This window comes from Mandrillus leucophaeus, unplaced genomic scaffold, assembly GCF_000951045.1.
Source record: "Mandrillus leucophaeus isolate KB7577 unplaced genomic scaffold, Mleu.le_1.0 Scaffold511, whole genome shotgun sequence".
In the NCBI taxonomy this organism is placed as follows: domain Eukaryota; kingdom Metazoa; phylum Chordata; class Mammalia; order Primates; family Cercopithecidae; genus Mandrillus; species Mandrillus leucophaeus.
This window is the reverse complement of record NW_012105487.1, coordinates 648010-663852: the sequence shown is the minus strand read 5'-3', so window position 1 is coordinate 663852 and position 15843 is coordinate 648010. Positions and strand designations below refer to the sequence as shown.

The 15843-nt window shown below is 37.5% G+C and overlaps 1 protein-coding gene across 2 annotated transcripts in view; it reads left to right on the top strand.

Annotated features, from left to right (window-relative positions):
- LOC105551239 (glypican-6) overlaps positions 1 to 15843 on the top strand; it is a 1217642-nt gene that overhangs the window by 554988 nt on the left and 646811 nt on the right. The gene's annotated exons all lie outside the window — the stretch shown is intronic.

The following is a 15843-nucleotide window of genomic DNA, read 5'->3' as shown; positions in this document are numbered from 1 at the left end:
TACGTAGTAGGTATATATATTTATGGGGTCTGTGAGATGTTTCGATACAGGCATGCGTTGTATGATAATCACATCATGGAGAATGTGTTATCCATCTCCTCAAGAATTTATCTTTGGTGTTACAAACAATCCAATTATACTCTTTCAGTTATTTTAAAATGTACAACTCAGTTATTGACTATAGTCACCCAGTTTTGCTATCAAACAGTAGGTCTTATTCATCTTTCTACGTTTTCGTGCCCATTAACCTTCCCCCAACCCCTCCACCAACCACCCACCACCCTTCCCAGCCTCTGGTAATCATCCTTTCACTTTCTGTCTTATTTATTTATTTTTTTTAAAGATGGAATCTTGCTCTGTCACCCATGCTGGAGTGCAGTGATACAATCATAGCTCACTGTAACCTCCAACTCCTAGGCTCAAGTAATCCTCTTGCTCCGGCTTTCCAAAGCACTGGGACCACAGATGTGAGCCATTGCACCTGGCCTAGAAATATGCATTACTATTCTGGGCTGAAATGAATTTAAGGAGACTGCGCATGTGGAGACTGAGTATGTGATAGAAGGAGCAGAGTGAAGGGGTAGCAGGCGGCTTGGCGACCAGGGCTTCTCTGGAAGCCTGCATGCTCTGTTTTATCTGTAATATTCTTGTGACAATTTCAACCATATTATAAGATATTTTCAAACCTTCTGCTCTTCCCAATGAAGATGATTTTTGGAGGAAAAGATAGTTTCTTCCCAATTTTTACCTAATATATCAATTAAACTGGAGATATTTATATTAGATCCAAAGAGAGGATAGTAATAACAGTAGAACCTATATTATTCTGAAGTATTCCATCTAAATTAGAATCTTGGCAATCAGCTAAGCCATTTTTGGTTCTCTTTTCCTGTTTACAGGTATAATATTGATACTTAACACCCACCAATTGTGAGACCTTCCAAAATGCTTGTGTCCCTTCCTCTGTGTTGCCTTTAGAATGAAAACAACTTACCCAGCTGAAAGAGATAAATAATTAATCACTTATTCCCACTGCAAGAAAATGACACATATGGCTGAGTAGCAGGGGGCATTAGGAAAAGAGCTGTCAAAGGGTACCCTTTATTCCAAAAAGTTAAAGAATGCTGTTTTCCCCTACACTTAGAATCAGAGTACCAGTAAGTGTTGATAGGAGTAAAACCCATCACAGTGCTAAATCAAAGGAAGTCTAGAAAGGCATAGAATACAGCCAATTTTTTATTTAAAAAAAATTAAAATCAAGAGAACTACTGTTCTCATAAACAGAAACATAATTAATTGCATTTCTATTTAGATTCTGTTCCCTGATTTAAGGTAATGTTAACAACCTTCGAGGCCACCTGGATGCGTCTGGAGTCCACTTGGCTACTACAAAGCCTGAGAGTGGATCTAGCATAGTCCCATGATACAGATCTTCGGGAACTCCTGCATTAATCCCAAGGGGCTGAGTTAAAATTCATAAGTGTACCCGTTTCTATAGACTGGATAAATATTATTTTACACATACATGTACTAACTTCAAATGTCGACAGGTCCTTTTACAATTGATAAAATACAGACTCATGTCATTTTATTCTTAAACATGTATAGCTTTTGTTTTGTTTTGTCATTGTGCATTGTCTCAATCAACAGTTTCTAAACACATAGCATGTGTGGGTATCCAAAATATTTTTGCCATTTGAGGAGATCCTCATATTTCAGAAGATCAGGACCCACCACAGCATAGAAGATCTGGACCCTGCCAGCGGGAAGTAGTGCAAGCTACCCTGACACACCGAGTGAGATTTTCCCTGGAGGAAGCATCCTCCTTCAGTGATGGCCGATGGATTTTATAGGCAATGCTGGAGGCCATGGTGGCCCCCACTAAAAAAAAAAAAAAAAAAAACCCACCACTTTTGCCTCCTATGGAAGCAGCTCTGAGCTACTTCTACTTCTGTAGGAAAAGAGACTAAGTAAATACAGATTATGTGGAAGGAATTTTAGAGCTCTGGAAAGGCCCTATTGTCATTTGAAATTCTTCTCACTCACTGAAATTCGCTTTAGCTTAAGGATTTGATCCCTATTAAGACAGATGCCCTGGGGAAAGGTTAGCCCTTTGCTTTTGTATCAGTGTTTATTTCTTTGTGTCAATAGTGGGTTTTAGAATGTTGGACATTTAAGTGTATGAATATTATCTGCTTAAAGGGTTAAAAAGACATTGTAAAACCTGTGAAGGTTCATTTGCTCCCCGTTTTGGCCACACATTCTGTTCTTCCATAAGTTGAGCCATTGTAGCGAATAACATTGCCTTTCAGCATTTTGAAAGAAAGATTCATTTATACATAAAAATAGAGTCTATGACAGACATAAACTGTTCATCATTGTATGTTATACATTCAACAGTATATTTTAAAGAACAGAATGTTTTTTGAACTCTGGAAGAAGAACTTCATTTTCTAGAGTCAGAGCATTTTTGCTTAAGAGCGATGTGCTGGAGGAATCCTCTACTGTTATTTCTTTTGTTCCACCAATAACTTTATCTCAGAAATTGATTTCCTCTGTGATGGAGAAAAATAGCTTACATTTGTAGTGGAAGATGTGTATATTTTGTTGACATCGATCTCTATTTCTTTTTTCGTTCCCAGTAAGTTTTAAAGAAGGTAAACTGCAGCAGTGTTCATGAGAATCATCACTGGGATTCTATGTAGGCTCCACCAGGTGAAAACGGTGTGTCAATCAAAGTGTGCCTAGAATTTGAAGCAAGGCAACACTTAATTGTTTAGGATTAAATTACACACTTCAGGATGTGTGGCACCCTGGTCATCATATTCCAGGAGTAACTTGCAGTCATTGTAACACCAAATAACACCCCCACCCATTTTCTTACACTACAGAGAAGAGTACCACCCTGGTTGAAAAATCATAGTGCAGTCTCTTCTCAAAGACAGAAATGTACATCCAGACATCCTGGTCAGAGGCCATCTACAGAGCTGGGCTGCCTTTCTTGTGATGATTACAAAATGGCCACCATATAATTCCTGTCCCAAAAGCCTTGGGACTTTATTCAAGGGCTACCTTCAATTACTCTATTTGTGTGCCTGCTGGAGACTGTGGTGTTATGTTTGTTCTGTGATGAGAATTCACGAATGCCAAGGCAGAAGGATGAGAATGCTGCTTAATTTTACACAGATGGGGTTAATCTTTGTAGTGCTTTGTGTACAGAACTGGCTTTTCCCCACTGTCGGGGGCATACGAGATGAAGCCCTAAGAAATGGATAGCTTTTCTTTTCCCTTATTCAAACTTCCCAATCTTTCCAGCTGTACTTGGGCTTTCAAAGTGCTACTGCTAAGCTGGCAATTTTGTTTTAGGGGCTTGATAGGGAGTGGGAGATTAAATACTGCAAACTGTGAGCATAACAGTGTCCCCTAGGCAAATAAACGAGAGCACTTTCAAAGAGACGTAAAATTGGTTTTCCAGACTTAACTTCCACAACCCGTTTAATAGAGCTCGTAAAAATATACTCTAATTGCTCTGTGGCACGTTTTACATTGCAAAGATTCTACTTCGAACCTTTTATGACTCCCTTGTTCTACAGGTATATGTTTCTATTATGACAGATACTTCTAATTAGCTAAATAAGAAAAACCAACCAAATAATTTCCCACATGGAAATTAAGCCTTTTGGACCAAGATCTTAATGCCAGCTGTCTGTTTTGTTTCTGAGTTTCCATGTAAGCCTATGTATGTTTATAAATACACGTAAGCAGTGATTGTCTGAAACCTAGTTCATGGAGACATCAGAGTTCCAGAGTCTGTGAATTCACAGTGGGAATGTGAGATTGGAGATTCTATTGCACAGGCCCAGCACAGTCCGTAAGCAGATTGTAAAGGGGGCATACGGGCCTTTGAGACTTCTCTGAGATACCCACAAAAGGTTGTAGCTTGGAGCAGCAGCACAATGAATCAGTTAACAGAGAACTCAGGTGTTAGGAGGCATTATTGCCGGCTGCTTAGAGTTTTCTGTTACTGAGATCTATGAGAGCAGTGAGAAGCAGCAGACACTTCTATTCTTGTGTAGCCACAGAGAATTAGAGCGAAATAACCTCCCTTGGTCAACGAACATTGCTTGGTTATTCCTGTCTATACTTTCAGGGCTCACATCTCTAGCTTTCCTTGTTCATCTCTTTCTAGGAAATGATAATTCCATGTCAAATGCTTGAGTCCTATGAGTCAACTCCTCAATTCGTAGACCAGTCTATGACCAGCAGTAGTGGGAATGACTTCAGCAAGGATTTTGAAGGAAGAGATTTTCTGTCTGAATTCAGGCAGTGTAGATTCTGCCATTTAGGCCACCCATCAATGCTTCACATAGGGCTGGATAAGCTGGGTTCAGAAAGGCCAAATGTGCACCTTATATAGGAAAAGAAAACAGAAATGGATAAAGTTTCTATTTGTGTGGCTAATATCTTCAGGGACTGAAAAATTTCCAAGACCCCCTGCAGGACTAAAGTTGTGCTATTCTAAATTACATCCAGTCACTGTTCTTGTAAGCAGTCATTCCATATTTTCCCATTTTTTCCTCACTTCTAGGCATTAATTCCCTGATCTCAAATAATGTCAAACAACGGGTTTGTGGACATGGAAGTGCAACTACATTAACTGAATTTGGTCCTGGAATTGCTAATATGTTCACGTTGCATTGTTTTAGTTCAGTAGGCAGAGCTTCACGTCAGTTAACTTTGAGAGGACTTTGATTTTCAGGACTCAACATAAACAAAAAGAGGCAACAGGGCAGCTGTCTGAGGTGCAACAATTCACAGTAGAGGGAGAGGAAGTTAGAAAAGTTCCCTGAGAAGGAAGTATTGGCAAGTATTATGACTGAGGTATTGAGGGAGAAAGTCTCCACCAGTGTATCCAGGTTTATTTCTGTCCCCAGTTCCATTTCAGATTTGAGTACACAATCTTTCCTCTCTCTCCCTTTCTCTCTGTCCTGGGATATCTATGCATCTATGGAGATATACATTTGATTTATATACGTATCAGTCTATAAAATATACATATTGTCCTGAGTGTTTTAATAATAATCTCTGTAGATTTTATATATGTGTGTGTGTGTGTGTGTGTGTTTGTGTATATATATGTGTGTGTGTATGTGTTTGTGTATATATATGTGTGTGTGTGTGTATATACATACTTTTGTGAGTAGAAAATTCCCACATCAATAGGTGCATTTATATACACATATAGGCCTTTTTTTTCCTTAAGAATGCCAAGGGTTACGTTTTCTTCCTTTTCTTTTTGAGCATGAAAGGGTCACCCTGGATACCTGCCCTTTCTCTTCAAACACCATAGAAGTTGAACACTGAATCAGCTATCTCTGCAGTGCTAATGTTGACTTCACTTCTTTTTAACCTACTGGCATTTCCTAATTGTGTCATCATTTTCTAATTTCCTGTGTTCTTGTTTGCAGGTTTAATTTTTAATGTAGGGCTCTCTATGATCTATCTGACTCCTGCATTCCTTTTGAATCCCAGACCCTGCTTCTTTTCTCCTGCCTCTGGGCCTTAAGTTCTAACCTATAGTTGTTCCATTCTCTTTTTGCATTTTCTTTCTCTTTTGTTTTTCCTGCCTAGAGTAACCACTCCTCTGAATTTAACAGGCACCCTCCCAGTAAGCTGCAAGATACGGCCCAAGGATCTCCTCTGGAAGATAAGTCTGTCTTACCTCCAAGAGTGGCAATGTCATCCTTTTTTGTGCTAACGTGGTCTGTTGTATATTTGCTGATTATAACACTTCTCTGGCTACATCATAATATGTTTTCAAGCTTGCCTCCCTTTCCAGACTTATCATCCTGAGGACAATATACTTTATTCAGTAGTGTCCCCATATGTATCCTCCACTTGGGTTATGTGTGGCACAGAGTAGCTGTGTTTTGAAGCAAAGTGACTAGAGAAGAGACCATCACCTCACACTGATTCCTATGTCAGCGTTAAAGGACACTTATTTTACCTTTGTGGGAAACTTCATTAATGGCTGTTATTCTCAGCTGATATGACAAGAATGCGTAAAGTTTGCGTCAGGCATTTTGAGCTATTCTGTAGGTTTATAAGAAATATTTTATATGCGTGCTACAAAATCAATATAGCTTCTTGTTTTCCTATGGCCATAACTCACCTTACATCAGACTTCAGATTTAGTAAGTATGGCCTTGATCTTTAGATTCAATGGTAGGATCTAAGAAGAAAATCCTGGTTTGATGTGAACCTAATATTTTCCTAAATACCTTATTTACAGAATTTCCTTCTATTAAACTAAGTGCTTAAAAACTATACTAATACCTTAATTTCCAATAGTCAGTGAGACAAGTTCAAACTAACCCACCCAAACCAACTGTAAATTCCATCGTGGCAGAAAGGTAGGCTGTTCTTGGGGAGACAGGTCTATAATTCAATGTTTTCTGATTCCTTGGTCATGGTTCCAATAACATATGTTGACTCTATGATCTAGAATGTACCATCAGGTGTAGAAAGAAAATATGAGAAGTGCTGCCATGTGGTAGATACCCTGTTTAAGTAATACTGTCCCCCTTCAGCTTGAAAGAAAGAGAAAAGGAAAAAAATGCTGAGATAACAAAAAAAATCCTGAATAACAGGGGCATTAGTTGAATTATTTTATGTGCCACACAATGTAATAAATGTCATACAAGTATTATTGAAATTGATTTTTACAGAAAGCTAAGAAATAGATAGTACTGTGTACATTTCCCATTTCATTCATAGAAAGGCTGAGGCTCAGCGATATTAAGTAATTAATAGCCCAAAGCAACAGAGCCAGCAATGGCACCAAGCCACTGAATGCAAGGCCCTTTTTCTTGACCACCGTGTTAAGCTGCTTCTCAGGATTGGAGAATACCCAAAAGGCATCTTAGGGATTTTAAGAGTTCATTACACCCTGAGCACAGCTAGAGACAGCAAGAGGTCAATAGACATTCCTCTCACACCTGGAGTAAGAGAGGATTTGACTTTGCCGGGAGCTAGAAGAGAAACTATGTGAACTCACCTTCTGGGAGCCTGGCTTGGTCCTCAGGCAACTTCAAGCTTCAGAGCTCAGAGGGGTCAACCAGAGCATGGCCTGCATAGCGGATGAGGGTGGACTAATGGGCAGGGAATAGCCAAGCCTTCTCCCTCAGACCTGACTATCTAAAAATGCCATGTCAATTGTATTCTCAACAAGGGTCCAGGCTGCCACCCCAAAGACTCACCACTCAATAAAATATGCCGTATATATACATTGCCGAAGTAAATCAATATACCAACCTTTGATATGCTTTCTCCTGCATTCACCTAAAATTTCTAGTGAATGATTATATGTTCATTTCCTCACTGGATTTGAAACTTGCCTTTTTGTTCCTCTAGTTACATATGCTTTTGAGTTGCAACTGCTCAGCATCTTTTAAAGTTTGTAAAGCACCATGAAAAATCATTGAAATGAAAAGCACTAAAATACGTAAATTGTTGCTATTGTTCTTAAGTGCTTCTTAACATAGGATATGATCATTTCAAAGACAAAGTATGATTTCTTTCATGTCCACAGTGATTATGTTTACAGCATGGGATCAATCTTCAATATATGAGCAGTGTTACTTCTGTAAAGTTAAAGAAAAGTTGCTTTAAACTTTCGAAATTTATATTCTGTTTTCATTAACCTTTTTTTCCCCTGCCTTTATTTTTATTCTCCATTTTTGAAGAAAATGTTCAGTATGCAGGCAGTTGCAAAGGCATGCTGTAGTAAAATTGTCAGTAAATAACCACGAATTAGGCACTGCATTATAAACTCTGATTTTAAAAAGCAGTTTAATTTTCTTTTAGTGTGAAATATAACAAATATTGATTTGGGAGGGATTGCACTCTGTTATGTAGTATATGAGCAAAGAGCTTCAAAGTTAGTTTTTTAGTAGAGACAGATTAGAAACTAGCGCGTGGAGCCACATCTTCAGTTTGCAGGAAAGTTATTTTTCAGACCTTTGTGTCATGCTTAAGACAATTAAGTCTTCTCCTGCCTACCCCACCCCCTCCCCTGCTATACCTGTGAGAAAAATAATTTTTAGCTTTGCTTTTTAATTTTAAAATTTTTAAATAGAGACAGGGTCTTGCTCTGGTGCCCAGGCTGGAGGGCTGTGGTACAGTCATAGCTCACTGCAGCCTGGAGCTCCTAGGCTCAGGGGATCCTTCTGCCTCAGCTAGGACTACAGGTATGCACCACCACACCTGGCTAATTTTTAAAAATTATTCTTCGTTTAAAATTATTCTTTGTGGAGACAGGATATTGCTGTGTTGCACAGGCTGCTATTTTTTATTTTTGTAACAATTAGATATATTTATGGGGTACAATGTAATTTCTTTTTTTTTTTTTTTTGAGACGGAGTCTTGCTCTGTCACCCAGGCTGGAGTGCAGTGGCCAGATCTCAGCTCACTGCAAGCTCCGCCTCCCGGGTTTACGCCATTCTCCTGCCTCAGCCTCCCGAGTAGCTGGGACTACAGGCGCCCGCCACCTCGCCCGGCTAGTTTTTTTTTTGTATTTTTTAGTAGAGACGGGGTTTCACCGGGTTAGCCAGGATGGTCTCGATCTCCTGACCTCGTGATCCGTCCGTCTCTGTAATTTCAAAATATGTGTGTATTGTAAGATAATCAAATAAGCATAATTAACATATTAATCACCTGAAATACTATCTTTTTTTTGTGATGAGAACATTTAAAATCCACTCTTTAACTTTTTGGAAATATACATTATTATTAACCATAGTTCCCTTCTGTCCAATACAACACCAGAAAGTCATTCCTCCCACCTAACTAAAACTTCGTACATTTTGACCAGTGTCTTTTCTTTCTACGTTGACTCTCCTTCTCCCCTTCCTCCCGTGAGCCTCTGGTAATCACTGTTCTAATGTCAATTTCTGAAAGTTCGATTTTTTAGACCCCATACATAATTCTGTGATATTTGTGAGATTCTGTGATATTTATCTTTCTGTCCCTGGCTTATTTCACTTAATGTGAGGTTCATCCATGAACTATAAAGGAAATGACAGAATTTCCTTTAAAGAAAAAATGCTATTATCATGGTGGCCAAACATAAGAAAATTAATATTCTTCCTCTTTGTCTTTAGAAATTAGAAACAGTCTAATGCAGTTCTGAAATCCTACAGTCTCCAAAGCCAGGAAATTTTGTTGACAGTGTATTTCCTGGTGTCTACTATTGGAAGCATAATGATCATTCTCTCAGGAATCCATTGTTCAAAGTTGCAACTGATTATATGAATCGATAAATGCTTCTTGACCTGTGGTCAGTGTAAAAGCAAGGCTCCAGGGACATAAGGTGTCTGCCCAGAATGGAGCTGTAAGCATGGATACAGAAGATCCTGGAGCAACAGGCAGGCAAAGGAGAAGGAAGCTACCGAGAGTTACTAAGCATGCAGCAGAGTGGGATTTATGGACTGGCAGGGAACTTTGAAATAAAAGCTTATGCTTGACTTGGCTGTCATCTTTAAGGAAAGAAAATTAGGTTTTTCAGAAAATATTATGCAAATTTAAAAGTGACCTAACAAGCATTTATGGATAAATCTATACTATTGTTCTAAGTCAGGTTCTGATGTGCTGGTATACAGATAAAATACAGATCAATTTACTCATTGCATGATTGGCGACCATACTAATTGTGATTCATAACTGTCACCCACCATTTGTGCTATTTGAGAGCAATTCTGCACGTAGGTAATTATAGTAGATTGCCCCTGTGCCAAGAAGACATTGCATAAATCCTTCAGCTGAGGTACGACTGACAAGCCATGAGTAATAGAGTGCACCTTGGAAAAGATTTATATTTGAGGCCCAGTTAGCTGGAGTGCTTTACACTTTTCATTTCTCAATAACTTGACTGGAACTAAGGCAGTCAGTTATTTCCCAAATTCTCCGTTTTCATGATAGGATAATCAATAAAGAGCAACTATTAATTCAGTGTCACTCTGATATACTAGACTAGACAGTTTTACTATGTTATTGATTACTTCTGTAATTTACCACTGGGGGTAGACAGTCTGAAGGTCATTAGACATAGGTTGCTTCTTAGTGATGCAGGTTCACTTGTGGTAAGCAGAGGTTTTGTTGCCATGATCAGCTGGACTCTTTGATTCTCTATGATGCATGGGGCAAAGAGTAGCACAATTTCATCAATCATACATCACATTGCATAGCCTACAATCAAAGAGCAAAGTGGTGAGGTGGCTCTTTCTGTACAGATGGAGTTCTCAGAATGAGGGTTACTTGCCCCTGTCCTCTCATATCGTAGGACCTGGGGTAGCCCCCAGCTGTTTCCCTGCACCTGCTCTCTCTTGGAGAGGTTTTCCATTACCATCAGGCATCATTCAGGAGTTTTCAACAAATAAAGTAATCTATGTGATACAAGTTTCAAATATAGTCCTCAAAGACATCCTGGATACCTGTTCTTTCCAAACTCCCATGATTTATCATAGGATATTTCAGACAAGACATCTTCTGATTTCTAAAATTAAATATCTGTCAGCAGAATTTGTGCACTTTGTAAATTATTTGCTTTCTGCCAATAATATGTTGCTGTGTTAGCATTAACTTGCAGACCCTATGCTTTCTCCCCAAGAAAATTTGAGATGTTGGAATAATTAGCAAACCCTTCATCTTATTTATTTTTTTGATCTAGTTCATGCTGAATCCTGCAAGACTCTCTCCTTTATCCCATTCCATATCTACCACACATATTCTATGTGGCTTTCCTTGCATAGAATGTCAGGAAACACTGTCTACACGCTTGTTTTAATAAATTGTTGTCCTTTCAAACCTTTGCATTTATATCACAGATCGGATCTACTGACTCTTTTGAATTCCTCAATAGGTACCTCCCTGTCAATCACCTAAGCACCGAAAGCCCAACTATTCCACTTTCTTAGAGATACTGCTCTTAATTTAGATACCTAGTCCTAAGCTTCTAAGCTCTAGAGGGGTCTGATTTGTTGAGGAGAGGGGAATAAACAAATCAGACTCCTCCAATCGTACAAAATGCTACCTTTCATTATATGCAACAATAAATGATATTTTTAGGAAGTGATGTGTTTGTAATATTGTTATATTTGATCTTGCCATTTTTAACATGCCTTTATAAAAATAATTTCTTATGTGGATTTGTTTTTTAAATGGACCTTGCTAGCTCCAAACATTTTATTTTACACTTTAGTATAGTATTTGGTTCGTATCTACTAGGAATAAATTAATTAGTGTCACAGATGGACCACCAGAATTTGAGACTTTCTGAGATATTGTTTGTACCATTTTTTTAAAGAATATGAAACTTATTTATGAGAAGAAAAAAATAAAAATGTAAACACACACACACACACACACACACACAGAGGCCACCTCTAACCAGATTAATGACATGTCTATGTTAACAAAACCTTTGTGTGAGGTTAGAGATAGAAGGGGTGCATGGTCAAAGCCCAAGTTAAAAGAGCAAAAGAAGGAGAAAATATAGTCCTGGAAGACTAGAATTAAGTCATTCAGAAAAAGCTAATACAAGATATTTATTTATTTATTTATTTATTTGACAGAGTCTCGCTCTGTTGCCCAGGCTGGAGTGCAGTGACACAATCTTGACTCACTGCAACCTCCACCTCCTGGGTTCAAGTGATTCTACTTCCTCAGCCTCCTGAGTAGCTGGGACTACAGGCACGTTCTACCACACCTAGCTAATTTTTTGTATTTTTAGTAGAGACAGGATTTCACCACGTTAGCCAGGATGGTCTCAATCTCCTGACCTCGTAATCCACCTGCCTCAGCCTCCCAAAGTGCTGCTGGGATTATAGGCATGAGCCACCGAGCCTGGCCACAAGATTTTTTAAACAATTCATAAACATATGTTTTTATAGGTCCATTTAGATGTACCTAGAGTCTCTATGTAATTGAAATAGATACATGTTTATAGACCGTAGACCATTATCTTTTTATGAAAAAAGATAAACTGTCTGGAAAGACAACTTTCCAGATAAGATATCTGGAAAGGCAACTTATTTGGTTTTAAGTATTAGAAATCATTGTACTTATAAATATATACAACCAGATGTTACAGTTGATAAAGATGCATGAAAAGCGGCCGAACATATTATTTAAGGATTTTACTAAGGAAAGTTTAAGCGATATAAATTTCATTTCTCTTCCATTAATGTATACTATTTATATTATAAACTTTTTTAAAAAAATGAGATGAGTTTAACTTACATTTCCACTTCTATGCCTTCTAGAAAATAGAATCATTTGGAGAAGTCAAAACTTCATCACAGAATTAATATATGCCCCAGGTTAACTGCATTATTCATAGTTCCGGTTAATCTTTGGGATAATTATTGTCCCACTTAACAAACATTCACAGTGGTGAATTAAATAGCACCCTAAAGCTATAGAAATACAGGACAATTAATGAAATCCAAACATATCTCATCTGATTCTAGTGCTGACCTCTTAAAAGTAAAATCATTGCTATTATTCCTGTTAAGAGAATTTTCGCTTCATGGAATGGGCCTGTACCTCCAGGAATAATATGGAGCTGTTCTCAAGTTGTTTCACTTTTTTTGAAAGTTAACCTTTCGATATGATGGATAAACGTTAACATTTGTAAAATTCAAGCTGTTAGCCCAAATGCAACGTTGCCTCCTGTGTTAGTACAACATCAGGTCAATGCCAAATGAGCCATAAGTTTCAACTTTACACTACTAGTAGATACCTTGACCTTTGATACCTCACTCAAGTCATACCATGGGTGTTCTGATGTTTTGGTGGTGTTTGCAGTCATGTGCAAAGAAAAGGCTATGTTTTAAGTTGTATAGGTCTTAGTCATTAAAGGATTTCTGTTCCTATTCAAATAGAAACTTTGTAAACATTTTCAGAAGTTATTCAGCAAAAGAATTAAGAATTCAGATGATGCCCTTTTTTAATGAAATCATAAAATTGAAGGAGATATGCAGATGTCTCCTGAATCCTTGGAAATATGACCAAGTCATAGTCCAGTGCATGAATGGATTTTGCATGTGTAAGTTTCGAGTCTGAAACTTTTCCTTTGTTAAGAAGTCAAGTTAATCAATTTCATTAAATTTAAAGATGAATGAGCTCTAGAGATTGGCTGGATAGCATTGTGCCCATCATTAACAATAGTATATTGTGCATTTAAAATACTGTTAGGAGGGTGGATAATATGTTAAGTGTTCTTACTATAGTTTTATAAAAAATAAATAAATGAAAATAATATACTGCCAATGGAATTAGAAATAAAAATTTAAAAAGAGTATTGATAGAGTTTTATATTATATCCAAGGAAAACTACTTTAAATGGACTTAAATTTGGGAAAGGAAGAATGATACGAAGACATACTGTAAATATTTTTATCGTTATTTATCATTAAATATATTAAGATACTCTCCATAAGCATTATTACCAGAAAATTATCTTTTTGGACATCTTATTGAAACAGTCCTGTAAAATAGTGTTTCATGTGACTGGCTTCATTCTCATGAAATGAAACCACATATATTTAACTATCTCCTTAAGCTTAGCTTAAGACCAAATATATATAATTGTTACTGGTGGCCAAAGAAATCAGTTCATTTTGGGTCACTCATTTTAGCTGAGTGGATATTCCTAATGGTTTAAAAAACAAAACAGAGTGTTTTAAAATGCACTTAAAAAAATTTTTCCCGCAATGGTGGTGACTGTAGGCTTCTTCTGCAGTGCTTTAAGCTAAGCTCCCCAGAACTAGTGTTGATATTGTTTCTTTAACATTAATCATCAGTGACATAATTATTTCTTTTTAAATAATCAGTATGCTAAGCATTATAGGACTAGGAAGCTACTGACTGAAAAGAGATGTGCCGTAATGAAGGTACTCCTTTTTTTAGATAATTTTGGCTGCTTATCAGAGCAGAAGCAGCTGTATTTTGGACTTACTTAGAGTTTCTATTTAATGCACCATGAAAAAGCAACAAGTGCTCCACTAGAAAAATCATGTTTTGTTGAAGTAAAGCAAAATGAGTTTCAGCTCTATACCATGGAAACTCACAACAGTAGGGGAAAGATCAACTTGGGAGTATATTTTTCGGTGTTCGAATTCAGTTTTAAAAAAATTGTACTTTGAACTTAATGTCTATTGCCTCAGAGTAAAAATATTTTTAGAATCCTTATCAGTCAGAAAATTCTCTTCTTCAAACAAAATGAACTGGAATGTAGAGCTAAAATAACCCCGTTTTAGTTTGTGGAATGGCTGTTGAGCCTTTATTTTTATAAGCAAATGGCAAATGCTTGCTCCAATGTATAGCTGATGCAAATTAAGCACATACTCTATTTCATAAATGAAGGGGGGATTATTGGAAACACTCTTGCACTGATCAGTAAAAACTGATTACCATCAAAGAAGGCCCTGATTACTAACCACCAGCTTAGTGTTTATCTGTACCATCTGGCCAGCTCAGAGGGGAAAATTTGCTGAGCTTAAAAAATGTTTATTCCGACTTTCAACTCATGCATGTATAGAACACAGATGAGGAAACATCTGATGTCCTTCGGATTCTTGTTGTTAAACAAACGTAACTCATCTTCAAGCAAAAATTTAGTCTTTTTTCTTTTTTCCCCCTCACTGATTTGGCTTCTTAAGCTATTGAGTTACAAGCATTATGGAAATAAGCATAAAAAAAAAAAGTAAGGGTGATTAGCGCCCTTAAAAATATCTGAAGGATAATGTTGACCTCATGTTTTTTCACATATAGTTTGATCTAGGTGGAATTTTATTATTTTACTTGAACTCATGTGGCTTCGAAAGGCACAGACCTGAGTGCTTACTGGGGACAGATGAACTCAGGACTTTCCTGTGCCTGGCTGCAGCACTTTTGCTCTAACTCATGCCTTGTCTATGGAATGGACGGCACTGCTTTTCCCACCTGTTAGTGTTGGTTAATTATTGCCAACCTGTAGAACAAATGACTCTGCTTAACAGCCATTTTCCCTGAAAACCCTTCCTTGATTATTCAAGATTAAGTCCTTAGAGTCACAAGTTTACCTATTCCGTAGCACATACAGTTGTCATCATGATTTCTTATTCGATTATCAGTCTTACCTCCCCAAGCCTGTAAACATAATTCAGTGAATGTGTTTTTATTCACCACTGTATTCCAGGCCCTAGAACTAACCCTGATACATACCGGCTACTTGGTAAATATGGGTTGAATGAACAAATGGACAGAGAAATGAATGAGACACTTCTGTCTTCAGTTCAGTTTAAATTTAGGAACAAGGCATAAGTGAAAGTGTGAGGAGACAAAGCAGAGCAAGGCAAGTACTGAAAGGTATGATCGCATGCAGTGATGGCCATTATGATGATCTTCGTACAGGAATTCATAGAGGAACTCGTTTTAAGATAAATGCTGGCTTATGCAGGCTCCTAAGACTTATTTTTTTATATCCATTCTTAATTAAACTAATGTTGAAAATAGTACACATTTATGGTAAACAGCCTTCAGTCCGCTTTGGGAGTCATTTATTTGCTTGCTCTCTGGGAAGCTTCTTTCATAAAAGGATGCCCTTTTACTAGATCCCACCTGGGAGCTTTATGGGATTATTTTTTCCTGCTTAACAAAAGTGGGATTTAAACTCTAATTTCCAAAAACATAGTGGCTAGCTAAAATTGGTATTGATTTAATGTTCTGGGTCAATTTTAAGTGATAAATGAACGTTAGCAAAAAAAGAAGTTTCTAAATTCTATAAATCACATGGGATTTTTC